The following is a 17,567-nucleotide window of genomic DNA, read 5'->3' on the forward strand; positions in this document are numbered from 1 at the left end:
CTGAAGATAGTTTTACGTAGTTTCACGTTTTCACACGAAGGAAATGCCGGGGCTGTACTTTAATTATGGCCACAGCCACTACCTTCCCAAACCTAGCCTTCTCCTATCCTTATATTCCGGAAAACCTTAAGTATTAGTGTGACGTCAACCACTACTAAAAAGAAAGTAATGCATCCAATTGGATGTATGCTGTCGTAATTATGTAGAAATTAAAAAGGGGTGTGTATATTGGCTTGGAGACCTGAATCAAATCATTTTATTCGGACCAATAGCTCATATTTTTAAATGCTAATTCTCATGGATATTCTAATGTCTGGATCTTGAAGATTAAGCCGACTAAGATGTCCACAGTTGAAACACAGTGTTATTTTAGGTGCTTCTTCACCACAAATTGCACACATGTATTTCGGTTCAACGTCCTTCTTTAAATGTACTCTTTGACTCCGCATTGCTTATGATATTTTTGTTGTTGTTGTTGTTACCTTGTGGTAACCTCTTCGTGGATGCGCAACTAAAGGCATTCTACATCTACTCTAATCTTATTGACCTCCTCTAATCTTGCTTACCCCTTCAGTTCCTTTAGAAACAAAGTGAACGAGTCCTTCGTGTCGCAGTAGGACTCTTATCAACCTATCATTGATTTTGGTGAAATTCCGCCAAACCATTATCCTCCCATGAACTTCCTTTTTATTTTGGTGCTCCAATCCATCTTTCTCATCCTTAACATTTCTCCGTAACACCACACTTCAAAGGACCACATTTTATTTCAACGCCAATTACTATTAACGTTTCACTCCCATCAAGGCCGTGTTCAGCACAAAATTCTTCTGCTTTCTAATACACCTCTTAATGTTTTCATTGAGAAATGTTGTCGTAAAAAGCGCTTTCCTTGCATCAGTTAATCTATATATCATTTTCTCCATACTTCTCTCACCAAGACTGCATTTAAAGGGATGAGTGTAACAGCTAAAATTAATACGAAGAAGATATTTGCTTTAACGGTTTCGTGAGCCGTGGTGATTTTAATTTACTCTGTGAATATCAACTGGCGCTCAATATTGTGTATTCCTTGTGCTTTCAAAAATGTTGTAAAACAAGTGGAAAGGCTCCTTTGAGGTTTCGAAGGTACATTATCAACAGATGGATTTCATACTGTAAGACAGCTTTTCAACTCTCATCAGAAAATCTGTGATGTGAGAGAAATCGGTTGTAAATTTCACGATAGCAACATAATAATAGAAAGGAAATACGTTAAAAATAGAAACAAAAATAATCTGAAAATTACAAGCATAATAATAAGTGTAATATAAAATTAAAAGCAACAGCAAGGAAATTTGCGAAAAAAAGCTGAAATATTCTCTTACACGTAGTGTTAGATAATTCCAACGCTGGCACTTATAAATTCACCCAAAATTTACAAAATATTCCATTACAAATAGCGTACCACAATGAACTTGTTGTTTTCCACCACATATTGGGATACTGCTGCCCAAACAATTTAAATTGAAAAGCTAAAACGGCATACATGAGTACTGAAAGCTTTGTTCTCTGTATAGGTAATGAATAAGGGGCTCCCTGTCCGAGGCGGTAAAGGCGTGCTCGGTTCTCCCGGAAGGACGTGGGTTCGAATCCCCGTAAGGAAGTCGTAAAATTTAAGAAACGAGATTTCCACTGGCCCTGAGGTTCACTCAGCCTACACCAAAAATGAGTACCAGGTTAATTCCTGGGGGCAAAGGTGGCCGAGCGTAGAGCCAACCACTCTACCCCATCACGTGCCGCGGTTAACAATGGTGGGAGCCTTTACCTTCCACTCCCCCAAGGGCCTTCATGGCCTGTACGGAGGTGTCTTTGTCTTTGTTTATAGGTAATGAATAACAATGTTTTTCATGTTCTTTTTTTGCTGTACACTTTTCTTATCATATTTAATTTTAATTATCACTATTTCATTTTGTAGTTTTATAGTGGTCCGCCTCTGTGGTGTAGTGGTTAGTGTGATTAGTTGCCACCCACGGAGCCCAGGGTTAGATTCCCTGCTCTGCCACAAAATTTGAAAAGTGGTACGAGGGCTGGAACGGGTCCATTTAGCCTCGGGAGGTCAACAGAGTAGAGGTGGGTTCGATTCCCACCTCAGCCATCCCCGAAGTGCTTTTCCGTGGTTTTCCCCTTCTCCTCCAGGCAAATGTCGGGATGGTACCTAACTCAAGGCCACGGCCGCTTCCTTCCCTCTTTCTCGTCTATCCCTTTCAATCTTCCCATTCCCCGCAAGGGCCCTGTTCAGCATAGCAGGTGAGGCCACCTGGGCGAGGTACTGGTCATCCTCCCCCGTTGTATCCCCGACCCAGAGTCTGAAGCTCCAGGACACTGCCCTTGAGGCGGTAGAGGTAGGATCCCTCGCTGAGTCCGAGGGAAAAACCGAACCTTGAAGGTAAATAGATAAAAAAGAAGAGTTTTATAGTGGCCGAGCAAGTTGGGCACTTATTTGGGGTCAAGTAGCAGTGTGCTTGCGTTTTGGAGATAGTGGGTTCCAGCCCCAATGTCGGCAGCCCTGAAGATGGGTTTCCGTGACTTCCCATTTTCACACCAGGCAAATGCTGGAGCTGTACCTTAATTGAGAACAAGGTCGCTTCTTCCTGCTTCTAGACATGTTCTGTCCTACCGTCACTATAAGATCTGCTCGAGTCGGTGCGACGAACAAATACCAAACAAGAAACAAAATTTTGTAATTATTCGCGAGCTCCAGATTCTCTTCGAATAAATTCGTTATGTTACTAAATTCATATTCGGAGACTACTGCTTTTCCCATCACCCAAAAACAAACTTTCATAGTTATACTGTAGACGTGGTTTCCCAAAAATAGCCAGTACTGTGCTTGGGATGCAGACATTGTGCAGTGCTTTCAACAATGTCAACCACATTGGTGGTTTCCTGACCTCGGAGTGGGAATGGATCCATGAAACATGGGAATCTCAATGAACTGAATTTCTGTAGAATAATATCATGACTTGTATTAGGGAAGGGCAGCTCCTCGTTTACTGTGAACTACACCATCTGCGATCAGAATCGTTCTCGCTCCACAGAACTGGTTTCAAATGATATTCACAGTGTACGGATTAGAAATAAAATGTTAGATATTATGTAAAAAATAATTTTAAGGATATAACAGAACCGCGAATACTACTCGGTTGTTTCATTGACGATGTACGTCAATGCAAATATTACCGTATAGTGTATTATGTTGCCATAGTTTCAGCGACACAGAAGCAGACGCGGAGGTGGTGGTGATTATTATTTATAAGGAAATACAACTAGGCAACCATCCTCTATATAACACTAATCAGAGGGAAAAAATGGAAGGGATCCGACATTTCGAAAAATGAATATCTCAGCCATAGGAAGACAACGGCTACGAAGGGCGTGAAAATGAAAGACTCCCTAGCCCTCGCAAACCTTATAGCGTCGGGGTCGGAAAAGAACAAGAGTTGACCAAGAGAGGTCGGATAGGAGAGATGAAAGTGAGGAGTCTGGCACAAGTAAGTGGAAGCAATTCGAGGACTCAGCTAAGGGCCCCGTGGTCGCCAACCCACGCTCCAAAGTTCAGAGCCCCTGGGGCCCATTTTAGTCGCCTCTTACAACAGGCAGGGCATACCGTGGGTGTAATTCTACCGCCCCCCACAGGGGGAACAGACGCGGAGGAAACGAATACTTCTAAATCGCCAAGCCCCTAGAAAGGAATTCACAATAACCTACACAGAGGCACAATAATATTGGACAGTCAACATAGGGGGAAAGTAGTTGAGGGCACAAAGAAACAAAAGAAGAATGAACAGTTGTCTAGCGACAGCGTGGAGGAATGGAATAAAAGAGTCAATATCTCGCTTATATTCTCCATTATTCTTGTAGAAAGAGCCTCCGTGGCTCAGACGGCAGCGCGTCGGCCTCACACCGCTGGATACAGTGGTTCAAATCCCGGTGACTCCATGTGAGATTTGTGCTGGACAAAGCGGAGGCGAGACAGGTTTTTCTCCGGGTACTCCAGTTTTCCCTGTCATCTTTCATTCCAGCAACACTCTCCATTATCATTTCATAGCATTTATCACTCATTAATAAATCACCTTGGGAGTGGCGACCCCGTTGTAATAACAGCCTATATATGTTTCATTCATTACATCCCTGACCCGGTCAATGCCTGGAAAACAGGTTGTAGGTTTTCATTTTTTCTTGTAGAAATTTTTGAATAATTCAAAATGAAAACGTGAGAAAGGAAACATGAAAGAGAAAACGAGTGTTCCATAAGAAAACGGAGGAGAAATACAGCTAGGCCTGCCCTATCCCATCGTCTTCATCGAAACCGAGTCGGTATGTCATAAAGCAATAAAAAATAGAATGATGACAGCAAGATTATGCAGCCACAGAAAAGATCCTGAACTTTTCTCTTCAGTACTGGATGACATATTTCGGAACTTGAAACTGGAAAGAAGACGTGCTGTTAACATTAATATCAGATGATTATCTATCCTGCGATTCTCCGATGGCGTCATATTATTCGCTAGTTCAATAATAATGTTATTGCCTTTTCGTCCCACTAACTACTTATGACGGTTTTCGGAGACACCGATGTGCCGGAATTTGTCCCACAGGTTATTTAACGTTCCAGAAAATCTACCAACACAAGGTTGACGTATTTGTGCACCTTCAAATTCCACCGGACTGAACCAGTATCGAACCTGCCAAGTTGGGGTCAGAAGGCCAGCGCCTCAGTCCGTCTAAGCCCCGCTTGATCCATCAGAACTAGAACTGTACGAAATAATTTAGACAATTTAATGAACTTAAATTTCAGAGTAAGGACATAGGCCTGACGATACGAGAAGTTAACATAGAAATACGATGTTTCTATTTATACTTCGGACAAGTGGTCACCTTCAAATAGAACGCAGAAAAGGAGATAAATAGAATATCATCTGCTTCAAGGGTGTTCTGGGGGCTGCAGGTCTTCCTAAAGCATAACACAATCAAACATTGCCTCAGATTCGAAGCCATGGAGACTTTCATATTTCCATTTATACTGTATGTTTGCCAAACGTGGGAAATGGCGATCAACCATTAACGGCTGCCAGAGAAATAAGTCTAGAAAAATCACTGTTAGAGAGGGAGAGAGAGTACCAAATGAAATACTGTGGTAACTGGCAAATATCTCTGTCGCAGCAGCATGAGCTATGGTGACGAAGTGGGAAAAGTGGGTGAGGGTGGTGAGAGATATGTTTAGACAGCACTACTCAAATTCAGCAGTCGCCATTTGGGACCCCAACTTAGGCAAGAGGCCAAAGGAAGTACACGACGCTGGTGGCCACGACTGTTAATGAAAGTAGCAACCGAACAGTGGACAAGCAAAGTGAAAGGAAGACAGAACGGTGGAAACAACTCAGGTGTCTGAAATACGCTTGGATTGACTGACCAAGAGGGCCTGAACACTCTCTACACATCAGAACGTTCCTCTATTTTCTGCCTGGGCGTAGTAGGGAACTGTTACTATGGTCACAAGTTCGATTCCAGACCGATCCAGGAACAATTTAAATGCGCATGGTCATTACTTTTCGTTTGAAAACTTCGTTCTATGCTTTTTTTGATACGCGCCTATCCATTTCCACAAAATTCATTACATTTCCAAGCAACCAATGAAACGCAATTGATGATTATATCCCTCCACAGATAGTTGGCACCGTGAAGTGCACCTAACCGTATAACTGGATTATATCCACATGTACAGCAGAGATCGCACCCATGACCCATTAGAGTGTAGGAAAATTGGTACAGAAACAAATTTTATTATTTCATACTGAATTTATCTTCTTTACTTAGGAATTTTGTTCGGGCATGTCAAAAATGAAAATAATCACGAGCAACTAATAAAACTTAATAAACCAAATATCGCGTAGTTCAAATCAAGTGTACCAAATGAACAACAAAAGGATATTGAACTTAATGAAAAGGCACTGAACTACCTTCTTCATGATCGATTTTGCGTACCTGATACTGATTTAGGATGTCTAGCTCCAGATCCATTATTCAAGCACGTCTTATTTATTTTCGTTACTCCCTGTTCAGTAGACAGAACCAAAGAAAGTTTGCAATTTTACAGGTTACTTTTGTATTTGTGCACGGTATAGGTCGTAGAAACTGTGCCAAATCCGATGTTGATTTATCAATGGTTTTCATTTCGTGACCAGACCTCAAGTCAGTTAGATCAGTCTGTAACTAAGCAGGAGCTAAGAAGGAGTTGGAGATGCCGGAATCCACGTACAGCATGTCCTGATTTACAAAATATTTGACTGTTTCTTATCTTTTATGTTTATCTTATAGTTTATTGTGTGGATATAATCCATGTTTAGGCAAGTGAGGTTAGTTCATTTGCACATAGCCGTTTCTAGCATTAAGGAGTATGTTCCCGCTTTCCATTTAGTTGAGCAATTTTCTTTTCAACTTAGAAGATTTAATACAATGAGAGAAACAGATAAAAAGAATATATTTTGTCTAACTGTAAACTGAATTTTTCGTTATTCCGTTTGTTCCCTTATATTACCAGACGATAAATACGCTTTTGATCATTAAGTTCATGCGTAAGACGATTCCTCGTTTCCTTAAAAATGTTGCCTCCTCTAACAACGCAAAAGGAAACAGTACAGCATATTTCATCCACTGAGCCACCCACCTGAATTGAAACGCGGAGCATAGAGGTATGTCGTCCAAATGTCACTACGGCACAATTTCAGCTCACCCTGATTTAATTATTGGCTTCTTAGAACGTAACATGCTACTGTAGTTCTCTCTGTCTGTGAAGTTCAGAAGTAAATGTTTCTCTTACCTCTTCAATATTCCTTACAGTCCTTTCGTTAGCTGGATGTCGTGAATTTCCTCCCGGGTAAAGTTTGGAATGTTACCACTTGCCTGAAGAAATATTTCATTATTTGGCACGGTTTGTGTGCTCTTTATTGGATTAATTTTTAAATTATTTTAAATAGAAAAGGCTATTTGTTCGGGACGTTGACCCATGTGGATCTTTTGACCCAACTGGCACCACATTGTATGAACCTGCGTGTAATTGGAATGGCGATAGTGTGGAATGTTGTGTGTGAGGAAGGGAAGATTAAGGACGTCACAAACACTAAGTCTCCAGGCCAGGGATATTAATAATTAAAATTTAAAAACTCTGACCCGGCCGGGTATCGAACACGGGGCTGCCGGGTGACAGGCGGACGCGTTGCACCCTACACCGCGGGGCTGTACTTTGTTAGATTAACTACAGGACTTGTGTTCATATCTCTCTCCTGGATACATCATACAGTATGTGTTCTGTGGTTTGAGATGTCTGATTAGTGCTATCAGTGTAATTAGGTGTTTCCTCGTGGACATAGTTCGACTTTTAAAATTTAGTAACCTCCATTTGTGTGTGTGTGTGTGTGTGTGTGTGTGTGTGTCATTATGTGCACATCATAGTAATTTCTGGGACATTCAGAGTAAATACTTTTCTTGTTAGTGTGAATCATTTAAGTTCTTCATTTCCGTCATCATTTTAATATTTACGTCCTTTTGACACCTTTGTATGATTATTTATATTAACCACTTGTCTTTGTCAAATGTTGTGATGATATGTAAGGGAATTTGTAAATATCCAGCCTGCCATATGCAGATATTTAAAAAAAGGTATGACGAGAACTTATATTTCCTTGAGATCTTCAGTTGAGTAATATGAAATATAGACCTGCTGCCACTGGAAGCCTCATGGATTTTAAATCTACTAATGCCAGCAGCGGGCCTTCTTCAGACAGGATTAGTGTCGTTACGTTTGAATGAAGATTCCACTGCCCCAGTAATTTAATAGAAAGGGGCAACATAATTTTAGAATCTATGGTTCCAAAATTGTCATTTGAGAACTGTATGAATTCCGTGGCAAACCCTTAGACTAATATTAAATTCTTAGCAGAGCTAGGTATTGAATCCGGGCCTTAAATCAGGAGCTTTTGCCGATAATTACTAAACCGTGGAGGAGACCACGTCAGAAATTATGACTTTCGATACTAATTTTAGAAATCACCCAAACTTACACATACTCTATTGCAACATACTTTGTTTTTAATAACATGTTTAATCGTAATGGTATCAAACACAACAATCTACCCAAAACAATGTCATGGTAACCAGTCATCATTATAAACATCTCTATTGTAATAACGTCTGAAGAAAAAGAGATAATAACCCTTCGTTGCTGAAACAACACTTCGTATAATGATTCAACTATCTAAAAATATTGTATGGAATGCGTCAGGAATGTGCGTAGAATATATCACATTGCTCATTACATGAACAGCTATTATATCCCAAAACGTTCCTATACGCCTTTACATCACTAATATTCTCTATAAACTACAGAGGGTTGTGAGGAGGCCCTTGGGGAGGTGCAAATTACTCTGTACCCTGAACAACAGAGGGAGCAAAGCAGTTCACGCAGTAAAGGCACTACGCATACGTTTAGAATTAAAGCCTTTGTGTACGGGAAATGTAAAGCAGGCAATTCCCAGGCCTGTATCGTTCCATAGGCTGTAGACGTGAATACACAGACCTGAACACATTTATGAATACTCTCCAAAATATTATAAAATACATACACCAATATCTTCAATCACCGAAAATTTCAATGAAGAAACAATTCAAATGGCATGCATTATACACTGACTAACAGAGCAACTGCAAAACCAAGAAGGAGTGGTTCGAAAGGGATAAAAGTTGGGGAAAAAACAGAGACGGCACGGACGAATAATTGATGTTTATTTCAAACCGATATGCAGGTTACACAATGCGCACGGCATCGACTCAGTAGGATGTAGGACCACGGCGAGCGGCGATGCACGCAGAAACACGTCGAAGTACAGAGTCAATAAGAGTGCGGATGGTGTCCTGAGGGATGGTTCTCCATTCTCTGTTAAGCATTTGCCACAGTTGGTCGTCCGTACGAGGCTGGGGCAGAGTTTGCACACGGCGTCCAATGAGATCCCACACGTGTTCGATTGGTGAGAGATCCGGAGAGTACGCTGGCCACGGAAGCATCTGTACACCTCGTAGAGCCTGTTGGGAGATGCGAGCAGTGTGTGGGCGGGCATTATCCTGCTGAAACAGAGCATTGGGCAGCCCCTGAAGGTACGGGAGTGCCACCGGCCGCAGCACATGCTGCACGTAGCGGTGGGCATTTAACGTGCCTTGAATACGCACTAGAGGTGACGTGGAATCATACGCAATAGCGCCCCAAACCATGATGCCGCGTTGTCTAGCGGTAGGGCGCTCCACAGTTACTGCCGGATGTGACCTTTCTCCACGCCGACGCCACACTCGTCTGCGGTGACTATCACTGACAGAACAGAAGCGTGACTCATCGGAGAACACGACGTTCCGCCTTTCCCTCATCCGGCACCATGCCAGGCGTGCACGTCTATGCTGTGGAGTCAATGGTAGTCTTCTGAACGGACGCCGGGAGTGCAGGCCTCCTTCAACCAATCGACGGGAAATTGTTCTGGTCGATATTGGAACAGCCAGGGTGTCTTGCACATGCTGAAGAATGGCGGTTGACGTGGCGTGCGGGGCTGCCACCGCTTGGCGGCGGATGCGCGGATCCTCGCGTGCTGACGTCACTCAGGCTGCGCCTGGACCCCTCGCACGTGCCACATGTCCCTGCGCCAACCATCTTCGCCACAGGCGCTGCACCGTGGACACATCCCTATGGGTATCGGCTGCGATTTGACGAAGCGACCAACCTGTCCTTCTCAGCCCGATCACCATACCCCTCGTAAAGTCGTCTGTCTGCTGGAAATGCCTCCGTTGACGGCGGCCTGGCATTCCTAGCTATACACGTGTCCTGTGGCACACGACAACACGTTCTACAATGACTGTCGGCTGAGAAATCACGGTACGAAGTGGGCCATTCGCCAACGCCGTGTCCCATTTATCGTTCGCTACGTGCGCAGCACAGCGGCGCATTTCACATCATGAGCATACCTCAGTGACGTCAGTCTACCCTGCAATTGGCATAAAGTTCTGACCACTCCTTCTTGGTGTTGCATTTGCTCTGTCAGTCAGTGTACGATCACATCACATAAAAGTACCTTTATTACCATATTGTTAGTAACGCGCACATCACTTTGGTTGAACTCCGTGGAATGTGGGCAAAAAATAATATGTAGTGATTTCGTCGAGTGTTCTGAAATGTCTTCTACTAGGATAGTTTCGTGATGAATGGAACAGATGGGCAAAATTAGGGTAATATTCTGGATGAATTATTGATTCCCAGTCGTCGCGAGTGACTTAAGCTACGTGCGTCAACGCATCATCCTGCAACAAAATGTCATTTTTGGGAATCACAAGTATCGGCACGATAACTCTCCTTTTTCATGAACAGGTTCAACTTCCATTGATTATCTCGCCAAATGGTATCACCTTACCATGTACCTTACCCCTATAAATTCATACAAGGTAGAACATTACTTTGACGTAGTGGTGGCTTGGTTGTCTTGGAATGGATTCATGCGCTTCTTTAAAACGAAATACTGTTGGTAGGTATAATCATCATCATCATCTGTTTACCCTCTAGGTTCGGCTTTTCCCTCGGACTCAGCGAGGGATCCCACCTCTACCGCCTCAAGGGCAGTGTCCTCGAGCTTCAGACTCTTGGTCGGGGATACAGCTGGGGAGAATGACCAGTACCTCGCCCAGGCGGCCTCACCTGCTATGCTGAACAGGGGCCTTGTGGAGGGATGGGAAGATTGGAAGGGATAGGCAAGGAAGAGGGAAGGAAGCGGCCGTGGCCTGAAGTTAGGTACCATCCCGGCATTCGCCTGGAGGAGAAGTGGGAAACCACGGAAAACCACTTCCAGGATGGCTGAGGTGGGAATCGAACCCACCTCTACTCATTTGACCTCCCGAGGCTGAGTGGACCCCGTTCCAGCCCTCGTACCACTTTTCAAATTTCGTGGCAGAGCCGGGAATCGAACCCGGACCTCCGGGGGTGGCAGCTAATCACACTAACCACTACACCACAGAGGCGGACTGGTAGGTATAAATTCATCGAAATGTATACCCGTGGAGGATCATTTCAAGTCACTTACAATGAGGCTTTGGAGCTGTTACTGAGGTCAATTATGAGCAAACATATCGTCATTTTAGTACTACAACTAGGTAACTACATTTTTTATTTTTTTTTATTTTTTAAAAATTTTGAGTTATGCACTCTGCGCTTAGCAACTTGAAGGATTCTGTCTGATGCTACAACTGGATATCTCACAGAATGCACTGTTGCAGCCCAATTTGAATTTCAACAAGTAAGCATGTATTTTCATGCTACAAGTGGGTATCTTAAAAGTATCTTACGATACCTACTTGTGCAATCGACATCGGCTGAGAACAACTAGATGTCTACGTTACCGCTCACTGTTGATAATGTGCATGATTTCAACTATCTGATTACATTTTTTGTGGCTGGCTGTGTTCAGTTCATGCTAGAAACAGTGAACAACAGGATAATATGTAATGTGTTTTCAATAAGTATTTTATTGTAATCGTGGCTTCCAGAGGGAAGAAGATGGTTGAAGCTGCTGTTTGTAGTTTAGCGTCAGTTCATCATCATCATCATCATCATCTGTTTACCCTCCAAGGTCGGCTTTTCCCTCGGACACAGAGAGGGATCCCACCTCTAGCGCCTCAAGGGCAGTGTCCTGGAGCTTCAGACTCTTGGTCGGGGATACAACTGGGGGGAATGACCAGTACCTCGCCCAGGCGGCCTCACCTGCTATTGTGAACAGGGGCCTTGTGGAGGGATGGGAAGATTGGAAGGGATAGGCAAGGAAGAGGGAAGGAAGCGGCCGTGGCCTTATGTTAGGTACCATCCCGGCATTCGCCTGGAGGAGAAATGGGAAACCACGGAAAACCACTTCCAGGATGGCTGAGGTGGGAATCGAACCCACCTCTACCCAGTTGACCTCCCGAGGCCGAGTGGACCCCGTTCCAGCCCTCGTACCACTTTTCAAATTTCGTGGCAGAGCCGGGAATCGAACCCGGGCCTCCGGGGGTGGCAGCTAATCACGCTAACCACTACATCACAGAGACGGACTTAGCGTCAGTTACTGGCCAGTAATGAATTAATTCCTCAGTAACGTTCGCAAGTGTTCTGAAGCAGTATTTCGTAATTTATATCATTTACTGTTACCTGTTTTGCAGAAACGTATGAGTTAACCTTTTATTTCATACTTTTAATCTCTCGATTTATAGGTAGGATTCTTTCATTCCATGCAGATTCCAAGGGTTCCTTACGTGTTCTGAGGGAGAAGCGACCCAAGCCTGATGTTACCTACTACATCGCATACCGTAGCTGAAACAAAGTAAAAACATCAGCAGGCCCTCATTGTCAAACATCAAACCTTTGTACACGTCTGCCTGTCCTACTCTATATCAAAGAAGAAGTATGATGCTTTGATTTCTCTGTTCGAGTCAGTTCTTTTAACTCTAGATCTAGAGTACCGGTCATTTTATGAAAAGCTTCCCCTAAGGAAGGGCTGAAGTGACGAGGTGATGGAGACCAAGTCTCATCCGACAGCGAGAAATTAAAGTAACTTTTTTCGACAATTTATGACATCAATTTTGTAAAATTTTAATGAAATAAACTTGATTCCTGTATTCTTCTACAAGCGCTAAGTCATTTTCTGATTTTGTGGAATATGAATAAGCTTATCCTGGAAGAGGTTGAGGAAAATATTTTTTAAAATTTTAAATGTCATAAACGAAAAATAAATTAATAATACCGACAATACTGTTTGATCACCTTCTCGTAGAACTCCGATATTCATATCACCGTATCCAACTCATCGACTGGAACTGCCGGCCGCACAGAGGAGATTTCAGATTCCACAAGCACTCCTGTTCCATGTGAGCAGTGACCGATTTGACTGTCATATCACTCCAACGAGCCATGTTACCAATCCACAGCGAACAGAGGTGACTGATCACAGAGATGTGATGATAACAAACTAATAATGAACTCTACTAAACTGACAGTGTTCAGACCTGTTCACCGGGCGAGTTGGCAGTGCGGTTAGGGCCACGCAGCTTTGAGCTTGCATCCGGGAGATAGTGGGTTCGAACCCCACTATCGGCAACCCTGAAAATGGTTTTCCGTGGTTTCCCATTTTCACACCAGGCAAATGCTGGGTCTGTACCTTAAATAAGGCCACGGCCGCTTCCTTCCCTCTCCTAGGCCTTTCCTATCCCATCATCGCCATAAGACCTATCTGTGTCAGTGAGACGTAAAACCAACTGTAAAAAAAAATAAAAAGAGACCTGACTAGTGTCGTAGCTTGGAAGATGGTACTCGATCACCTATTTTAGTGGATCGGACACTTTAAATCATTTCACTTCATTGCTCGGCTTAATATATAGGTAAAAAACAGGCATCATTTAGGATAAAAAGGAATCATTAATTAACTTGAGTGCAATGTTAGTGCTATGTTCTGCTTTTGCAATGCTGAAATGATAAACGATGATTTTCTGAGTTGCTCCTGTAATCAATCGAATATTCTGATATTTTTCCTGTTCTGATGCAGTTATGCTGACTGTCTGAGTCTGAAATTTTGGAGCAATTTTTGAAGTGCTATGGAGCGTTTGTTGAATTCCTTCATGTTTTGTGATTCTTTTATATGGTATATTTTAGAGGAATCTCTGAAAGATGTTAATAGGCACTCTTCTGATGATTTAAAACCATGATGCGACATACTGGATATTGCCTTCTAAACGTAAATTACCGGGCGAGTTGGCCGTGCGCGTAGAGGCGCGGCTGTGTGCTTGCATCCGGGAGATAGTAGGTTCGAATCCCACTATCGGCAGCCCTGAAAATGGTTTTCCGTGTTCCCATTTTCACACCAGGCAAATGCTGGGGCTGTACCTTAATTAAGGCCACGGCCGCTTCCTTCCAACTCCTAGCCCTTTCCTATCCCATCGTCGCCATAAGACCTATCTGTGTCGGTGCGACGTAAAGCCCCTAGCAAAAAAAACCCGTAAATTAACATTTATCCGACGATAATGCGTCTTTTAAGTATTGCATGTGAGATTATATCATTCAGCATGTGTTTCTGATATTTCTGAGGATTTATTCCTCAATGAGTATTGAAGACCATGTGGATTTCATTAGATAGTTCGAAATGTGATCAAGAGTCCACTAACGTTTGATATTCTGGAGTGTAGACATAATTTACATTCTGAGTAAAATAATCCAAGATACTTTTGAGCCGATTGTGACGAGTAAATAATTATTTTAGATGACTTACAATCGTGTATACCACTCTGTGTGCTAGGTGAGTTGTATTTTTGCATGTGTATTTTGTGGATGTAGTTAGTTGGTTGTCTCGTATTCTGTGCCTTGTTCTTTACAGTATATTTTGGTACTATCATCCATGTCAGGGGCCGGGCTGAGTGGCTCAGACGGTTAAGGCGCTGGCCTTCTAACCCCAACTTGGCAGGTTCGATCCTGGCTCAGTCCGGTGGTATTTGAAGGTGCTCAAATACGACAGCCCCGTGTCGGTAGATTTACTGGCACGTAAAAGAATTCCTGCGGGGCTAAATTCCGGCACCTCGGCGTCTCCGAAGACATTAAAAAAGTAGTTAGTGGGACGTAAAGCAAATAACATTATTATTATTACCATGTCCGTGATGGTTATTGTTAACGTTGTTAAATTCATCTGTCGTCTTGCTGTTGTTGAATTTATGTGTACCTTTTCCAGCGTTGTTTATTTTGATCCAGCGTTGCTTATTCCATTTTAGAAATGTTATTTTGTTTCAGAAAAGCTGAGAGTGAATTTTCTTTGTGGGAACAGACATCAAATTATTTTCCTGTCGACTTATACTTAAAACCCATGTGTAAAATAAGTAAAATAAATGTTTTAATTATTGTATTTAACGTCAGTAAATCTCAACTGAATTAAATTATTTGTTCAACTTCTTTGAACAAGTTTTCAGTTTCATTTTTTGATGATGGTAAATATAATTTCAAAAATAAATATTAATAAGGTAATAATGCAAATTCGAATCTATTATTTTAAATTAAAAGAAGGATAAACTACTTAGTATAACATTTAGGGAGCATTAATTTTTATCACCCCATTGTTTTGATAACTCGCCGCTAGATGGGGGCTTCATTCATTCCATTCCTGACCCGGTCAAATGACTGGAAACAGGCTGTGGATTATCATTTTCATTGTTTTGATAAATAGTGGGATGTTTTTAAGTAATTTTAGTAATGTATTGATCTATTCCACAAGCTTAGTTTGTTAGGATGGCCGATTTTGAATAATCATTATTTATATTTTACAGCACCACAAATAAATATATATTATTTGAACTCATCATATTTTCCGTCAATTCTCATAATTTTGTATAACTTTTTATCTGTTAGAACTGAGCACCTCTCTGATGTCTCAGCATTCTACGACCGGGCTAAGCGGGTACAGAAGGGAGTATGACAAGGCAGAATAAGAAAGGGAAGGGTCGATAAGAGGGTAACAGTGTCTCTCGGTTCCTCGCAAACAAAATACCAAGGAGGTCGGAAGATAACAAGAGTTAGCCTATAGAAATCAGATAAGAAATTTGAAAGACAGAAGGTTGCCACAAGTAAGTGGAAGCAAAATCAGACACAGCTAGAGGTCCCGTGACCGCCAACTCCCGCTCCCAGTATGAGAGACCATTGGGGTTACTCATTACGAGTAGCAGGGGATATCATGGATGTTTTCCAGCACTCCTTCCCACAGGGAAAAATGAATCAAACACGAAAGTTATCTCACATTGCATATGCCTAAATAATGCATAATTAACACTCAAAATCCCCAGCATGATGCAGAAAACTGTGATCGTGAACCTTTGTATATTTGTAGTTGCAGGGCCCGAGGCAGAAAATTGCATGAAATCAAGACTCGTTTTCCTCGAGGGTTTAACGTTGAGAGTGGCTGGGCGAGAATACCGTCAGTTGCATAACAATCTGCTAGCCCCGTTCGGCTTTATCTGCTTGGCGCTCTCCAATTTCACTACGGGATACACTTCAAACTCCCCCGCACTTCCACCCCCAACCCCGCCAAATGCACTCTCTAGGGTCTGAGGTCCTTTCTCTCATGGGGATGACTCCGTATTTCCACCCCTCCCATTGTAGTTATAATTAGTCAATCAATCGATTCGTGTAATAGGTCACCATGTGAATGGAACCAGGCATAAATATTGGTGAATAATTTATAAACTGGATGAACACTGCTGGAAACTGTATACTGACTGACAAAATTGCGATATTACCCAGGGGTTCACAGTTTTGGCGACGAGTGTTCGAAGTTGATTTACAGGTGGTAATTTTTGCTTTAAGGGTCAATGCAAGTATTTAATGGTAGTGTCCGACTAATGTTACTAGTGTCATGGGTTCGATCTCGACAGTAGTAATCGATTTTTGAAGAACTTTTTGTCATTGTTGTTGGCATGTTTATGACCTCTAATGACTCACACACTGTCACCCGACAAAATAAAATTAACTCCGCCATGGGAGCCGACCCTTAAGATTTCGTTTTCGTTACTAGACAGCAGCAAATTCTATGTCCAAATTGGTAAGCAGGCCTTCCAGTTGATACCACCTCAGGAAGATTACAACTCGGTAGGCGAGGCCATGCGATTATTATTATTATTATTATTATTATTATTATTATTATTATTATTATTATTATTATTGCTATTTGCTTTACGTCGCACCGACACAGATATGTCTTATGGCAACGACGGGATAGGAAAGGCCGAAGAATGGGAAGGAAGCGGCCGTGGTTTTAATTAAGGTACAGCCCCGGCATTTGCCTGGTGTGAAAATGGGAAACCACGGAAAACCATCTTTAGGGCTGCCGACAGTGGGGCTCGAACCCACTATCTCCCGATTACTGGATACTGGCCGCACTTAAGCGACTGCAGCTATCGAGCTCGGTCTATTATTATTATTATTATTATTATTATTATTATTATTATTATTATTATTGTACCCATGTTTTTGTGGATTACAGAGAGATGAAAGAAGGTGCTGGCTTGAATGGGTTTATCTACGACCGTCAAAGATAAATTTAAAACTTTAAAAGTAAAGGTTATATTTCTTTTCAGATATTAAATTTTAACAAAAGAATTCGTTTGGCGACAGAACAACATTTCAAGTACAGAGCAAATTTGGTACAAGCTAGAAGAAAACCAGAAAACCCAAAAAAGGGTTAGTTACAAATTTGAGCTTCAAGCTCCCAATTTACAAAGGTCCCAACATCACTACTGTTGCGTTTAGTTAAATAGGCAAGAAGACGAATCTCCCAATTTTACAGCAAATTAAATCACAATTTTCAAGAGCAGCTTTTGCTCCAAAGGTTACAAGTTACGGCCTTCCAAAGGCACCATTCAATATTCACACGTTGCAAGAAAGAGCCTCTATGCTCTATAATTCTACCAAGGAGACTGCGCTCCGAAACCATTACGCCCTACAC

The sequence above is a fragment of the Anabrus simplex genome, chromosome 5 (assembly GCF_040414725.1).
Source record: "Anabrus simplex isolate iqAnaSimp1 chromosome 5, ASM4041472v1, whole genome shotgun sequence".
Taxonomy (NCBI): domain Eukaryota; kingdom Metazoa; phylum Arthropoda; class Insecta; order Orthoptera; family Tettigoniidae; genus Anabrus; species Anabrus simplex.